Raw genomic sequence first — 15,046 nt, 5'->3', positions numbered from 1 at the left:
CTTTCCAGCTGCATCACTGTAGGAGGATCAAGCATTTTACAGTTTATATTAATATTTATGGGCTGTCAAGATAATCATGTAATCTGACCTGTTGGATTTTCCAGAAGAAGAGGTTCTCTTTGTAGCCTTGTGTCCAGCTAGTAACTGAGAGATGCTAATTGGTGATTCCATCTGTTGTCACTCCCTCGTCTGTGGACAGCAGATTTACACTGTTGTTTTAATGAATCCACACTTGCATATGGTATTTTTGGATTAATGCCTTTTTCCCATCATTTGTCCAATCTTTTATCTATAGGTAAAAGTCAAAGCAGTTCAAAATCAGTGGAGAATGGAATGTACAGCTGATAGATTTCTACAAACCTAGTGTCACATCTCCACCAGAACCTGCTCCTGTGACTTCTACTTCTGTCACCAGGTGCGCCATATTTAATCTGCTGGTGGCGCTGGTGATAGAAGTGACGTAAGAACCAGAAGTTCTGGATGGTGGGTTCTGTCCAGCCACTATGGTTAGAGTGGCTGGGATCTGAGGTGCCATCCAGTCTGACAGTGTGGGTCTGTGTGCTGTCCAATTGAAGTTATAATTTCTCTGCTCCATGCAATTAGAGAGCACTACACTCTATTAAAGCTTCCAACTTGCTGCTGGAAGCTGACAGATATAACTTGTGCTTTTCTGGTTAGGCGTGTGCCTTATGCTTCTGTTTTGTTTTAGTGTTTGCCTGTTTTGACCTCGGTTTATGTTTCTGACTATTCTTACAGATCCTGATTTTGTCCTTGACATGACTTCTTGGACCATTGACAGCCCTTCCATGTTAACTTTCCACTAGGTCCTGTTGCAAAACCAGATCCTTGTACAGGGGTTAAGGGGATCATTATTTATCTGGAATATGCCAGACTGTCACGCACAAATCTGATCTCTACTCCTGACTAGATGCTACAATTATCACCGACTATCGTGCACCAAGTGCAACACAAAGGGATAAGAGAAGGGTAACCAAACACTGGAGAAGGGAGGAGTGAAGACCCCTAGACAGATCTAATGTCACCCTGTCTGTTCTACCATCCCTATGTAGGTTCCGCCTCTATTGCTGACCAAGATACCTAATCCCTGTATGACCCAGGCAATAAGCATGGCACCGGGAAGGACAGTATGAGCACGATCCCACTATCTCACTAACACTAAAGACTGCAAGGATTAATTAAACAAGGAGGACACTTAGCTTGTGTAGACTCATCGAAACATCGACGCCCTCAAAACTCCAAGAGGACTCTAGCAGACTGCTACATCTCCAAGCCTCAACAGAGAAGTGCAAATAGGAAATATCACTGTTGTGAATTCACTTTCTGGCCTACCTCGGGTTGCTAGTGAAGGTAGTGGAGCTGGCTATATTGACAGAGGGGTCGTGAGTTCTCTTTCCGGGCTCCCTCTGGTGGTTACAGGAGGTAATGGAGCTGATCTAATTAACAGGCCTGCCACCTGATAATGAAAAGGACGATTGGACATCTGGAGTTTCGGACTGAATTTAAGACAGCCGACTCCCTCTATCCCTGCTGGTGAGTTTTTCCTGCCTTCTGAGGTCTTAGTTTCCTGCTCAGCCCCTGCATGCTCAAGCTAAGTGTTCTTTTGCTATTGTTCACATTTGATTTGGTTTTGTCTATTTCAGTTTTGAGTGGTCAGCCAGCCCCGGCTGGGGCTGTGCTGAACTTCCATCCTTATGTTACTGTTTGCGCCTGTTTGTTTTTGTCCCTTATTAGATTGGCCTCTCTTTGCTCTGCTTTCAGAATATACCAAAGTGCTGATATAGTGGGCGAAGTCTAGTGACTTCAGTATTTTTTCTATCAGACGTGTTGGGCATTTTTTGCAGGGATTTTTGTGTGATTGCAGACAGAGTCTCTCCTTTCCTGTCCTGTCTAGTTATTGTGGGCCCCATCGTTTGCTCAGTCTATTTTCCTGTCTGCATTTGTGTTTTCATCTTTTGGGGTCTGCTGTGGGGCAGTCTAGATTTCCCCTTTCTTGCTTTAGGCTTATTTAGTTCTTTGGCTGTGTCGAGGCATCTAGAATCATCGTAGGTACACTCCACGGCCACTGCTAGTTGTGTGGATAGGATCAGGGGTCTGCAATCCGCTTAGTTGACAACCTCTCTGGTTTTCTGTGGCTTAGCTTGGTCTTGCTTTCCTCCTTGGTGACCCAATCATAACAGAATCACCAGCCTATACCGCAGATTCTAGGCAACTCAAAAGCAGGAGAGAATTGTAAAAAAAAAAGTGTCAGAATTTTTTTTATATATATTTTTTCCTCTTTTTTTCTCTGGGGCCGTAGGAGGATTGTTTCTTTAATGGAGATTAAGCAGTCATCTGATCGTGTGGAGCAGCTCGCTGCTGAAGTGCGGGAATTTCCGCCTATCTCACTCAATCACCTGCTGTTGAACCAAAAATCCCTACTCCTGATGTGTTTTCTGGGGATCGGTCTAAATTTTTGAATTTTAAGAATAATTGTAAACTATTTCTTGCATTGAAGCCTATCTCATCGGGGAGCTCTGTGCAGCAGGTTAAAATTGTTATCTCCTTGCTGCACGGCGATCCCCAGGATTGGGCTTTTTCTCTGACACCTGGAAATCCTATTCTGACTAATGTCAATGCATTTTTTCAAGCCTTGGGGTTGTTGTATGATGAACCTAATGCTATTGATCAAGCTGAGAAAACCCTATTGGCATTGAACCAGGTTTAGGATTCTGCGGAGTTATACTGTCAAAAATTCCGAAAGTGGACGGTCCTTACTACATGGAATGATGGTGCCTTAGTTCTCTTTTGGAAGAGTTTATCAGAAACCATAAAAGATGTTATGGTGGAATTTCCTGTTCCCTCTTGTCTTGATGATTCTATGTCATTAGCCATTCAAGTTGATCAGCGTTTACGTGAACGTAAAACTACATGAGAGGCGTTGCCGCCTTTTGAACAAGTGTCTGAACCCATGCAATGTGATAGGGTTTTGTCTAGGGTGCAACATCAGGAGTTTAGAAGGCGTACTAAGCTGTGTTTTTTTGTGGGGATGCCTCTCATACTATTTCTGTCTGCCCTAAACAAGAGAAATGTTTTGCGCACACATTTGCTGTGGGTAGTATACAACCTAAGTTCCTTTTGGCAATTACTCTGATCTGCTCCTTATCTACATTTTCCGCTAAGGCTTTTGTAGATTCAGGAGCAGCTTTGAATCTGATGGATTTAGACTTTGCTAAACGTTGTGGTTTTCCTATGATTCCCCTGCAGACTCCTATCACTTTGAGGGGTATTGATGCTACTCCTTTGGTGGAGAATAAACCCCAGTTTTGGACCTATGTGATAATGCGGGTCGCCCCAGACCACAAGGAAAATTGTAAATTTTTGGTGCTGCACAATTTACATGATACCATTGTTCTGGGTTTTCCCTGGTTGCAAACTAATAATCTTGTTTTGAATTGGAAATCTGTGTCTGTGGTGAGTTGAGGTTGTCAGTTTGTTCTTAGTGACACTCCTGTTTTCTCCACCTCTCCCCAGTCTCATGATATTCCTGATTATTTGGCTGATTTTTATGATGTATTTAGTGAGAGTAAGTCTGCGTCTTTGCCTCCTGGATGATATTTTGATCTTTTCTAGTGATTGGGATTGTCATGTGGAACATGTCCGGACTGTGTTCCAGATTTTGAGGGAGAACTCCCTGTTTGTTAAGGGATTAAAATGCCTCTTTGGTGTACAGAGGATTTCATTTTTGGGATTTATCTTGTCTCCATCGACTACTGAAATGGACCCAGCCAAGGTACAGGCCATTTATGATTTGGTTCAGATCACTTCTTTGAAGGCTCTCCAGAAGTTTTTGGGTTTTGCTAATTTCTATCGTAAATTTTAGGTAATTTTTCAGGTATTGTCAAACCACTGACTGATCTGACCAAAAAGGGCGCTGATGTGCTGAATTGGTCTCCAGAAGCAGTTTCAGCATTTCAGGAGCTTAAGCGGAGATTCACTTCTGCTCCGGTTTTACGACAACCTCATGTCTCACTTCCATTTCAGGTGGAGGTAGATGCATCTGAGATTTGTGCAGGAGCTGTTTTGTCCCAAAAAGATCCGGTGACTTCTAAAATGAATCCCTGTGCCTTCTTTTCTCGAAAATTCACCCCATATGGACGTAACTATGACGTGGAGAATCGGGAATTGTTGGCCATGAAATGGGCATTTGAAGAGTAGAGACATGGTTGGAGGGAGCTAGACATCAAGTTGTGGTCCTCAGCGACCACAAGAATTTGATTTATCTTGAAGCAGCCAAACGCTTGAATCCGAGACAGGCTAGGTGGGCCTTGTTTTTCACACATTTTAATTTTGTGATCTCTTTTCTTCCGGGCTCTAAGAATGTTAAGGCGGACGCCCTTTCTTGGAGTTTCTTTGCGGATTCTCTTATTGTGACCGAGCCTACTACCATTCTAATAGAGGGGGTAGTTCTTTCCGCCATCTCACCCGATTTGATATGTGCCCTGGAGGAATTTCAGGAGGACAAACCTGAGCTTTGCCCCTTGGGAAAATTGTATGTTCCTGACAAGTGGAGGAAGAGAGTAATGTCTGAAATTCATTGCTCCGCGTTGGCTGGTCATCCAGGTATTTTTGGTACCAGAGATTTGGTGAGTCGGTCTTTTTGGTGGCATGCCTTATCTTGTGATGTCAGGAATTTTGTGCAGTCCTGTGGGACTTGTTCTCGGTCTAAACCCTGTTCTCGTTCTTGTGGGTTGTTGATGCCCCTGCCGGTGCCCAAGAGGCCATGGACCCATATCTCAATGGATTTTATTTCTGATCTTCCTGTCTCTCAGAGAATGACTGTTACCTGGGTGATTTGTAATAGATTTTCTAAGATGATCCATCTTGTACCACTCCCAAAGTTGCCATTTTCTTCACAGCTGGTGCCCTTGTTTTTACAACAGGTGGTTCGGTTGCACGGGTGTTATGAATGGGTCACCGAGGAGGAAAAAACCTAAACATGCCAAGCCCAGAAAAACCAAAGAGGTTGGTATCTATGCAGATTGCAGATCCCTGATCCTAACCACACAACTAGCAACAGCCGTGGAGCGTACCTACGATGAACCTAGACGCCTCGTCATGGCCGGAGGACTAAATAAGCCTAAAGCAAGAAAAGGGGGAAAGCTAACTGCTCCAGAGCAGACCCAAAAAGGAAAGACAGCCCCCACACATGTATTGATGGTGAAAAAAGATGAAAACACAAACATAGGCAGGAAAATAGGCTGAGCAAATGATCGAGCCCAAGCTAACTAGAAAGGGGAGGAAAGGAAAGACACTGTCTGCAATCTGCCCAAAACCCTACAAAATAATGTCCAACACTTCTGATAACAAAATTAACCCTGAAGTCACTAGACTTCTCCCACTATATCAGCACTCTGAAATATTCTGAGACAGAGCAAAAAGAAGCCAATCTAATAAGGGACAAAAAGCAAATTGGCAAATACAGATAAATAAGAGTGGAAATTCAGCATAGCCCCAGCCGGGGCTGGCTGACCACACAAAAAAATGAATAGAACAACAAAATAATGTGTGAACATTAGCAGAGAAACTTAGCTTGTGCTGACTGGAACAGAGCTGAGAACCAAGACCTGACAAGCAGAAGGAATCCCCAGCACCATAGTAGGGCGTCGGCTGGCTTAAATCCAATCTGAGATTCCTGAGGTCCAATCGTCATCCTCATTATCAGGTGGCAGATCTCTACTGATTAAATCAGCCTCACTACCTCCTGTTACCGCCAGAGGGAGCCTGGAAGGAGAACTCACAACTGGTAGACCAGAAAATGAACTCACAACAGTACCCCCTTGAGGAGGGGTCACCGAACCTCATCCACGCCACCAGGTCGATCAGGATGGGCCCAGTGAAAAGCACGAACCAATCTATTGGCATGAATATCAGAGACAGAGACCCAAGAATTAACCTCCTGGCCATAACCCTTCCATTTGACCAAATACTGGAGTCTCCGCCTAACCAAACGAGAATCCAATATTTTCTCTAAATCATATTCCACATTGCCTTCAACCAACACAGGTTCAGGAGGTGCTGCCATAGGAACCACTGGCTCAACAAACCTCTTCAACAGAGATTAGTGAAATACGTTATGGATCTTGATTGTAACTGGAAGAGAAAATCGAAAAGAAACAGGATTAAGAATCTCCAAAATCTTATACGGTCCAATAAATCTTGGCTTAAATTTTGGAGATGCAACCTTCATTGGAATATTCTTAGATGACAACCAAACCATATCACCCACTTTAAACCGGGGGCCAATGGTCCTATGCCGGTTGGAAAATCGCTGGGCCTTTTCCTGAGAGAGTGATAACTTATCCACCACTTGGTCCCATATCTGCTGCATTCTCTCAACCACAGTGTCCACTCCTGGGCAGGACGAAGATTCCACTTGCCCTGAAGAGAATCGAGGATGAAACCCAAAATTACAGAAAAAGGGTGACATCAAAGTGGCAGAACTAGCTCTATTGTTCAGCGCGAATTCGGCCAAGGGCAAAAATGAGACCCAATCACCTGATCAGCAGATATAAAACATCTTAAATAAGACTCCAAGGTCTGGTTTGTTCTCTCAGTCTGTCCATTTGTCTGGGGATGAAACGTGGAGGAGAAGGATAACTGAATTCCCAGACTGGAACAAAAGGCTTTCCAGAATATGGAAACAAACTGAACTCCTCTGTCGGACACAATGTTCTCAGGAATCCCATGTAACCGAACCACCTGTTGTAAAAACAAGGGCACCAACTCAGCGGAAGATGGCAACTTTGGGAGTGGTATAAGATGGACCATCTTCGAAAATCTATCACAAATCAGCCAGATAACAGTCATTCTCTGAGAGACAGGAAGATCAGAAATAAAATCCATTGAGATATGGGTCCATGGCCTCTTGCGCACCGGCAGGGGCATCAGCAACCCACTAGAATGAGAACAGGGTTTAGACCGAGAACAAGTCCCACAGGACTGTACAAAATTCCAGACATCACGAGATAAGGCAGGTCACCAAAAGGACTGACTCACCAAATCTCTGGTACCAAAAATACCTGGATGACCAGCCAATGCGGAGCAATGAATTTCAGACATCACTCTCTTTCTCCACTGGTCAGGAACATACAATTTTCCCATAAGCAACGCTCAGGTTTATCCTCCTGAAATTCCTCCAGGGCGCGTCTCAAATCGGGCGAAATGGCAGAAAGAACTACCCCCTCACCTAGAATGGTAGTAGACTTGGTCACATTAAGAGAATCGGCAAAGAAGCTCCTAGAAAGGGCGTCTGCCTTAACATTCTTAGTGCCCGGAAGAAAAGAGACCACAAAATTAAAACACGTGAAAAACAAGGCCCATCTAGCTGGTCTAGAATTCAAGCGTTTGGCCGACTCCAGATAAATCAAATTCTTGTGATCGGTGAGGACCACAAATTAATGTCTAGCTCCCTCCAACCAATGTCTCCACTCCTCAAATGCCCATTTCATGGCCAACAATTCCCGATTCCCCACGTCATAGTTGCGTTCAGATGGGGAGAACTTTCGAGAAAAGAAGGCACAGGGATTCATCTTAGAAGTCACAGGGTCTTTTTGGGACAAAACAGCTCCTGCACCAATCTCAGAAGCAACTACCTCCACCTGAAATGGAAGTGAGACATCAGGTTGCCGTAAAACTGGAGCTGAAGTAAATCTCCGCTTAAGCTCCTGAAATGCTGAGACAGCCTCAGGTGACCAATTCAGCACATCAGCGCCCTTCTTGGTCAGATCAGTCAGTGGTTCAACAATACCAGAAAAATTACCTATAAACTTACGACAGAAATTAGCAAAACCCAAAAACTTCTGGAGGGCCTTCAAAGAAGTAGGCTGAACCCAATCATAAATGGCCTGTACCTTGGCCGGGTCCATTTCAATAGTCGATGGAGACAAGATAAATCCCAAAAATGAAATCCTCTGTACACCAAAGAGGCATTTCGATCCCTTAACAAACAGGGAATTCTCCCTCAAAATCCAGAACACAGTCCAGACGTGTTCCACATGAGAATCCCAATCACTAGAAAAGATCAAAATATCATCCAGATAGATGATCAAAAACTTATCCACAAAGTCACAGAAAATATCATTCATAAAGGACTGGAAGACAGAAGGGGCATTAGTGAGCCCAAAAGGCATCACCAGGTACTCAAAATGTCCCTCCGAAGTATTAAATGCAGTCTTCCATTCATCCCCGTGCTTGATGCGAATAAGATTATAAGCCCCCCTGAGGTCAAGCTTAGTAAACCAACAGGCACTCTTAACTCTGGAGAAGTAATCAGACATCAGAGGTAACGGGTACTGATATTTAACCGTCATCTTGTTAAGAGAACGATAATCAATACACGGTCTTAATGAACCATCTTTCTTGGCCACAAAAAAAACCCAGCACCTAAAGGTGACGAGGATGGTCTAATATGACCCTTCTCCAACGACTCCTTAACCCCTTCATGACCCAGCCTATTTTGACCTTAATGACCTGGCCATTTTTTGCAATTCTGACCAATGTCCCTTTATGAGGTAATAACTCAGGAATGCTTCAACGCATCCTAGCGATTCTGAGACTGTTTTTTCGTGACATATTGGGCTTCATGATAGTGGTAAATTTAGGTCGATAATTTTTGCGTTTATTTGTGAAAAAAATGGAAATTTGGCGAAAATTTTGAAAATTTTGCAATTTTCAAATTTTGAATTTTTATTCTGTTAAACCAGAGAGTTATGTGACACAAAATAGTTAATAAATAACATTTCCCACATGTCTACTTTACATCAGCACAATTTTGGAAACAACATTTTTTTTCATTAGGAAGTTATAAGGGTTAAAAGTTGACCAGCAATTTCTCATTTTTTCAACAAAATTTACAAAACCATTTTTTTTAGGGACCACCTCACATTTGAAGTCACTTTGAGGGGTCTATATGGCAGAAAATACCCAAAAGTGTCACCATTCTAAAAACTGAACCCCTCAAGCTACTCAAAACTACATTCAAGAAGATTATTAACCCTTCAGGTGCTTCACAGGAACTAAAGCAACATGGAATGAAAAAATGGACATTTTAATTTTTCCAACCAAAATTTTCATTTAGCATCAGTTTTTTCATTTTCACATGGGTAACAGGATAAAATGTATCCTAAAATTTGTTGGGCAATTTCTCCTGAGTACACCGATACCTCATATGTGGTCATAAACCACTGTTTGGGCGCACGGCAGGGCTCAGAAGGCAAGGAGCGCCATTTTACTTTTTGAATGTAAAATATGCTGGAATATTTAGCGGTTGCCATGTCGCGTTTGAAGAGTACCTGTGTGCCTAAACATTGGAGCTCCCCCCCATGTGACCCCATTTTGGAAACTAGACCCTCCAAGGAACTTATCTAGATGCATAGTATGCACTTTGAACCCCCAGGTGCTTCATAAATTGATCTGTAAAAGAAAAAAGTACTTTTTTTTTCACAAAAATTTTATTTAGCCTCAGTTTTTTCATTTTCACATGGGTAACAGGATAAAATGTATCCTAAAATTTGTTGGGCAATTTCTCCTGAGTACATCAATATCTCATATGTGGTCATAAACCACTGTTTGGGCACACCACAGGGCCCGGAAGGGAAGGAGCGAAATGTGACTTTGTGATTGGAAAATTAGCTCCAATCGTTAGCGGACACCATGTCGCATTTGGAGAGCCCCTGTGTGCCTAAACATTGGAGCTCCCCCACAAGTGACCCCATTTTGGAAACTAGACCCCCGAAGGAACTTATCTAGATGTGTGGTGAGTAGAGTTGAGCGATACCAGCCGATACTTGAAAATATCGGATCGGAATGGATCGGCCGATCTTAAAAAAAAGTATCGGTATCGCCGATTCCGATACCGGGAACCAATGCAAGTCAAAGGGGCCAAAATATCGGAATTAAAAAAACCCCTTTCTTTCCTTGTAGGTTAATTCTACATGAAGAAAAACAACTAAGAATAACGTAGAATGTATTGTGGGAGGTGGAGGAGACATTAAAGCCATAGAGGTTTAGCCCAATCAAATGGAATAGCAGGAATTAAACTTTTTTTTTAAAGACGTTAGGAGTTACAAAGATATTGGCTATGTTAGCCTCATTTATATTTTGCCAGACATGTATGTCTTCTTCTTCTTCTTTCTTCTTTCTTCTTCTTTCTTATTCTTCTTCCTTTTTTTACCTTCTTCTTCTTCTTCTTCTTGTTCTTCTTATTCCTTTTTTTACATTCTTCTTCTTCTTCCTTTTTTTACATTCTTCTACTTCCTTTTTTTACATTCTTCTTCTTATTCCTTTTTTAACCTTCTTCTTCTTCCTTTTTTAAAATTCTTCTACTTCATTTTTTTACATTCTTCTTCTTATTCCTTTTTTAACCTTCTTCTTCTTCCTTTTTTTAAATTCTTCTACTTCCTTTTTTTACATTCTTCTTCTTCTTCCTTTTCTTACATTCTTCATATTCTTCTTATTCAACAATTACTATTCTACATATTCAACTTCTTCATCTTCTTCCTATTCTCCTTCATCATATTCTTATTTGTGTCAGGCATTCCTGTAGTTGTTATCTAGAAAAGTTAGAAGTTTACACCTTCCGTTCTGCCTGTCACAAAAGATTTACAACAGGATTTGTCCGCGTTCAGTTTGGCCTGCAGCAGCAGGCCTTTTCCAGGGGCACCACGAGGAGGAACGGACTCAACCCCATACACTGCTTAGTCTTCTTCTGCTTATAAATAAGATAATATCATTTGCTCAGAGTATTAGTCTTATGCTTAATGTTCTGCTTTGTTTTTTTATGCTTCTTTGTCTTCTCTCTCTTGTTGTTCTGCATCTTGGTGGTTGTCTTCCTGTTCTTTGTCCTCTTGAACCAGCTGACGGTACTGGCACTCGGAGGGGCAGCAGAAGGAACAAGAGCCAATGGCACTACCGAGGACCAGCTGACGGTGCTGGAACCCGGTTACTAAGCAGGAGGTACCTGTGCTACAAAGCACTACCAAGGACCAGCAGACGTTGCCGGAACTCGGATACCAAGATGGAGGCACCTAGGCCAAAGGCTCTGCCGAGAACCAGCTGACGGTGCTGGAACCCGGATGGGTAGCATAAGCTGCAAGAGCAAATGGAAATAGCGAGGACCAGCTGACAGTGCTGGCACCCGGAGGGGCAGCAGAAGGAATAAGAGCCAATGGCACAACCGAGGACCAGCTGACGGTGCTGGAACCCGGTTACTAAGCAGGAGGTACCTGTGCTACAAAGCACTACCAAGGACCAGCAGAAGTTGCCGGAACTCGGATACCGAGATGGAGGCACCTAGGCCAAAGGCTCTGCCGAGAACCAGCTGACGGTGCTGGAACCCGGAGGGGCAGCTGAAGTTACCCCTGAAAAGCAAAGTTGACATGCCGCAAGCTGGCCGCAGTTACCGAATCACACAGTCCTACAGGGGGTGCTTGTCCTACTGGCACTACGGAACAAGCCTTTCTTACCAGAACCCGCAGTCCACATAGGAAGCACCTAAACTGCTGGCACCCTAGCCTCGGCTAACCCAACCGCAACACGACATGGCAACTTGGGGTGGCAAACTGACATTGACACTTCCCGGAAACAGCAAGCAGGGCTGGAACCAAGCTGGGCAGGAGGGAGTACCCGTGCCAAAGTCAGTTATGAGCAGCAACTGGCGATGTTGGAGCCCAGGGACAAGCACTTAGCAGGCTGAGGCCTGATGTGCTGTCAATTGGGAGGCAGCAGGACAGATTGCCATCAAAACAGCAGGGGAACAGCTGACATTACTGAACCCCACAAACACAGGAGCTAGTGTTTTACTCTGTGAAGACGGCACTTCCGAGCAACAACTGGCTGTGTTGAAGCCCAGGGACAAGCACGGAGCAGGCTGAGGCTGCATTGAAGAAATTTTAAGATCGGTTGTAGACTTCTACTAATTTTAACCGTGCTCCACTTAGGCCTGTGGCTTCACTGATTTTCGTATTTCCCCTGTCCTCCAACCCCACCAGTTACAGCTCCGAAATGGCGTTTGCACAATCCACACTTGTTCCTGTGTTCCAGGTGTTCAGTCCGGTCAGTTAATCCCCTGATGTGTGTCCGGCAATGTCGCCTGCTGTGTCCACATTCCCATAACAGAGCAGGCGGCATTGCCGGACACACATCAGGGGATTAACTGACCGGACTGAACACCTGGAACACAGGAACAAGTGTGGATTGTGCAGACGCCACTTTGGAGCTGTAACTGGCAGGGTTGGAGGACAGGGGAAATACGAGAGACAGTGGAGCCACAGGCCTAATTGGAGCACGGTTAAAAATCAGTAGTAGTAGGACTGTGTAGGCAGCAGGAGACTTTGCCATCCACGCAGCAGGGGATCAGCTAGCGTTACTGAACCCCACTGAGACACGGGAGCAAGTGTCTCTTTCCGTGTGGACGGCACTTCCGAGCTACAACTGGCTGTGTTGAAGCCCAGGAAATAGGAGGGTGTAGGCAGAGGCCTACTGTCTTTGGAATGCGGAGACAGCAGGAGAGACTGCCATCCACACAGCAGGGGATCAGCTAGCGTTACTGAACCCCACTGAGACATGGGAGCAAGTGTCTCTTTCCGTGTGGACGGCACTTCCAAGCTACAACTGGCTGTGTTGAAGCCCAGGAAATGGGAGGGTGTAGGCAGAGGCCTACTGTCTTTGGAATGCGGAGACAGCAGGAGAGACTGCCATCCACACAGCAGGGGATCAGCTAGCGTTACTGAACCCCACTGAGACACGGGAGCAAGTGTCTCTTTCCGTGTGGACTGCACTTCCGAGCTACAACTGGCTGTGTTGAAGCCCAGGAAATAGGAGGGTGTAGGCAGAGGCCTACTGTCTTTGGAATGTGGAGACAGCAGGAGAGACTGCCATCCACACAGCAGGGGATCAGCTAGCGTTACTGAACCCCACTGAGACACGGGAGCAAGTGTCTCTTTCCGTGTGGACGGCACTTCCGAGCTACAACTGGCTGTGTTGAAGCCCAGGAAATAGGAGGGTGTAGGCAGAGGCCTACTGTCTTTGGAATGCGGAGACAGCAGGAGAGACTGCCATCCACACAGCAGGGGATCAGCTAGCGTTACTGAACCCCACTGAGACACGGGAGCAAGTGTATCTTTCCGTGTGGACGGCACTTCCGAGCTACAACTGGCTGTGTTGAAGCCCAGGAAATAGGAGGGTGTAGGCAGAAGCCTACTGTCTTTGGAATGTGGAGACAGCAGGAGAGACTGCCATCCACACAGCAGGGGATCAGCTAGCGTTACTGAACCCCACTGAGACACGGCAGCAAGTGTCTCTTTCCGTGTGGACGGCACTTCCGAGCTACAACTGGCTGTGTTGAAGCCCAGGGACAAGCACGGAGCAGGCTGAGGCTGCATTGAAGAAATTTTAAGATCGGTTGTAGACTTCTACTAATTTTAACCGTGCTCCACTTAGGCCTGTGGCTTCACTGATTTTCGTATTTCCCCTGTCCTCCAACCCCGCCAGTTACAGCTCCGAAGTGGCGTCTGCGCAATCCACACTTGTTCCTGTGTTCCAGGTGTTCAGTCCGGTCAGTTAATCCCCTGATGTGTGTCCGGCAATGTCGCCTGCTCTGTCCACATTCCCATAACTAGTTATGGGAATGTGGACAGAGCAGGCGGCATTGCCGGACACACATCAGGGGATTAACTGACCGGACTGAACACCTGGAACACAGGAACAAGTGTGGATTGTGCAGACGCCACTTCGGAGCTGTAACTGGCGGGGATGGAGGACAGGGGAAATACGAAAATCAGTGAAGCCACAGGCCTAAGTGGAGCACGGTTAAAAATCAGTAGTAGTAGGACTGTGTAGGCAGCAGGAGACTTTGCCATCTCCACAGCAGGGGAACAGCTGACAGTGCTGAACCCCACTAACACTTGAACGAATGTGTTTGGCTCTGTGGAGACGACACTTCTGAACACCAACTGACGTTGTTGGAGCCCAGGATTAGGCGAGGAGCAGGCTGGGGCCTACTGGATTTTGGCAGGTGAATGCAGCAGGAGACTTGCCATCTCCACAGCAGGGGAACAGCTGGCAGTGCTGAACCCCACTAACACTTGAACGAATGTGTTTGGCTCTGTGGAGACGACACTTCTGAACACCAACTGATGCTGTTGGAGCCCAGGATTAGGCGAGGAGCAGGCTGGGGCCTGTTGCTTTTGGCAGGTGAAGGCAGCAGTAGACTTGCCATCTCCACAGCAGGGGAACAGCTGGCAGTGCTGAAACCCACTAACACTTGAACGAATGTGTTTGGCTCTGTGGAGACGACACTTCTGAACACCAACTGATGCTGTTGGAGCCCAGGATCAGGCGTGGAGCAGGCTGGGGCCTACTGGATTTTGGCTGGTGTAGGCAGCAGGAGACTTGCCATCTCCACAGCAGGGGAACAGCTGGCAGTGCTGAAACCCACTAACACTTGAACGAATGTGTTTGGCTCTGTGGAGACGACACTTCTGAACACCAACTGACGCTGTTGGAGCCCAGGATCAGGCGTGGAGCAGGCTGGGGCCTACTGGATTTTGGCTGGTGTAGGCAGCAGGAGACTTGCCATCTCCACAGCAGGGGAACAGCTTGCAGTGCTGAAACCCACTAACACTTGAACAAATGTGTTTGGCTCTGTGGAGACGACACTTCTGAACACCAACTGACGCTGTTGGAGCCCAGGATTACGCATGCCGCATGCAGAGGCCAATGGGCAGCGGTTTTTATGGAGGTTGTTGACTACTACTGATTCTAACCATGCTCCACTTAGGCCTCTGGCTCCACTGTCTCTACTATTTACCCTGGCCTCCAACCCCGCCAGCTACATCTCTGAAGTGGCGTCAGCACAATCTACACTTGTTCCTGTGTTACTGGTGCTCAGTCCCGTCAGTTGATCCCCTGATGTTTGTCCGGCAAGTTCGCCAGCTCTGTCCTCATTCCCACTACTGGTTATGGGAATGTGGACAGAGCAGGAGACCTT

This window comes from Dendrobates tinctorius, unplaced genomic scaffold (assembly GCF_039654945.1).
Source record: "Dendrobates tinctorius isolate UK_male_01 unplaced genomic scaffold, ASM3965494v1 ptg000116l, whole genome shotgun sequence".
Lineage (NCBI taxonomy): Eukaryota > Metazoa > Chordata > Amphibia > Anura > Dendrobatidae > Dendrobates > Dendrobates tinctorius.
Note: the sequence above shows the minus strand (reverse complement) of the source record.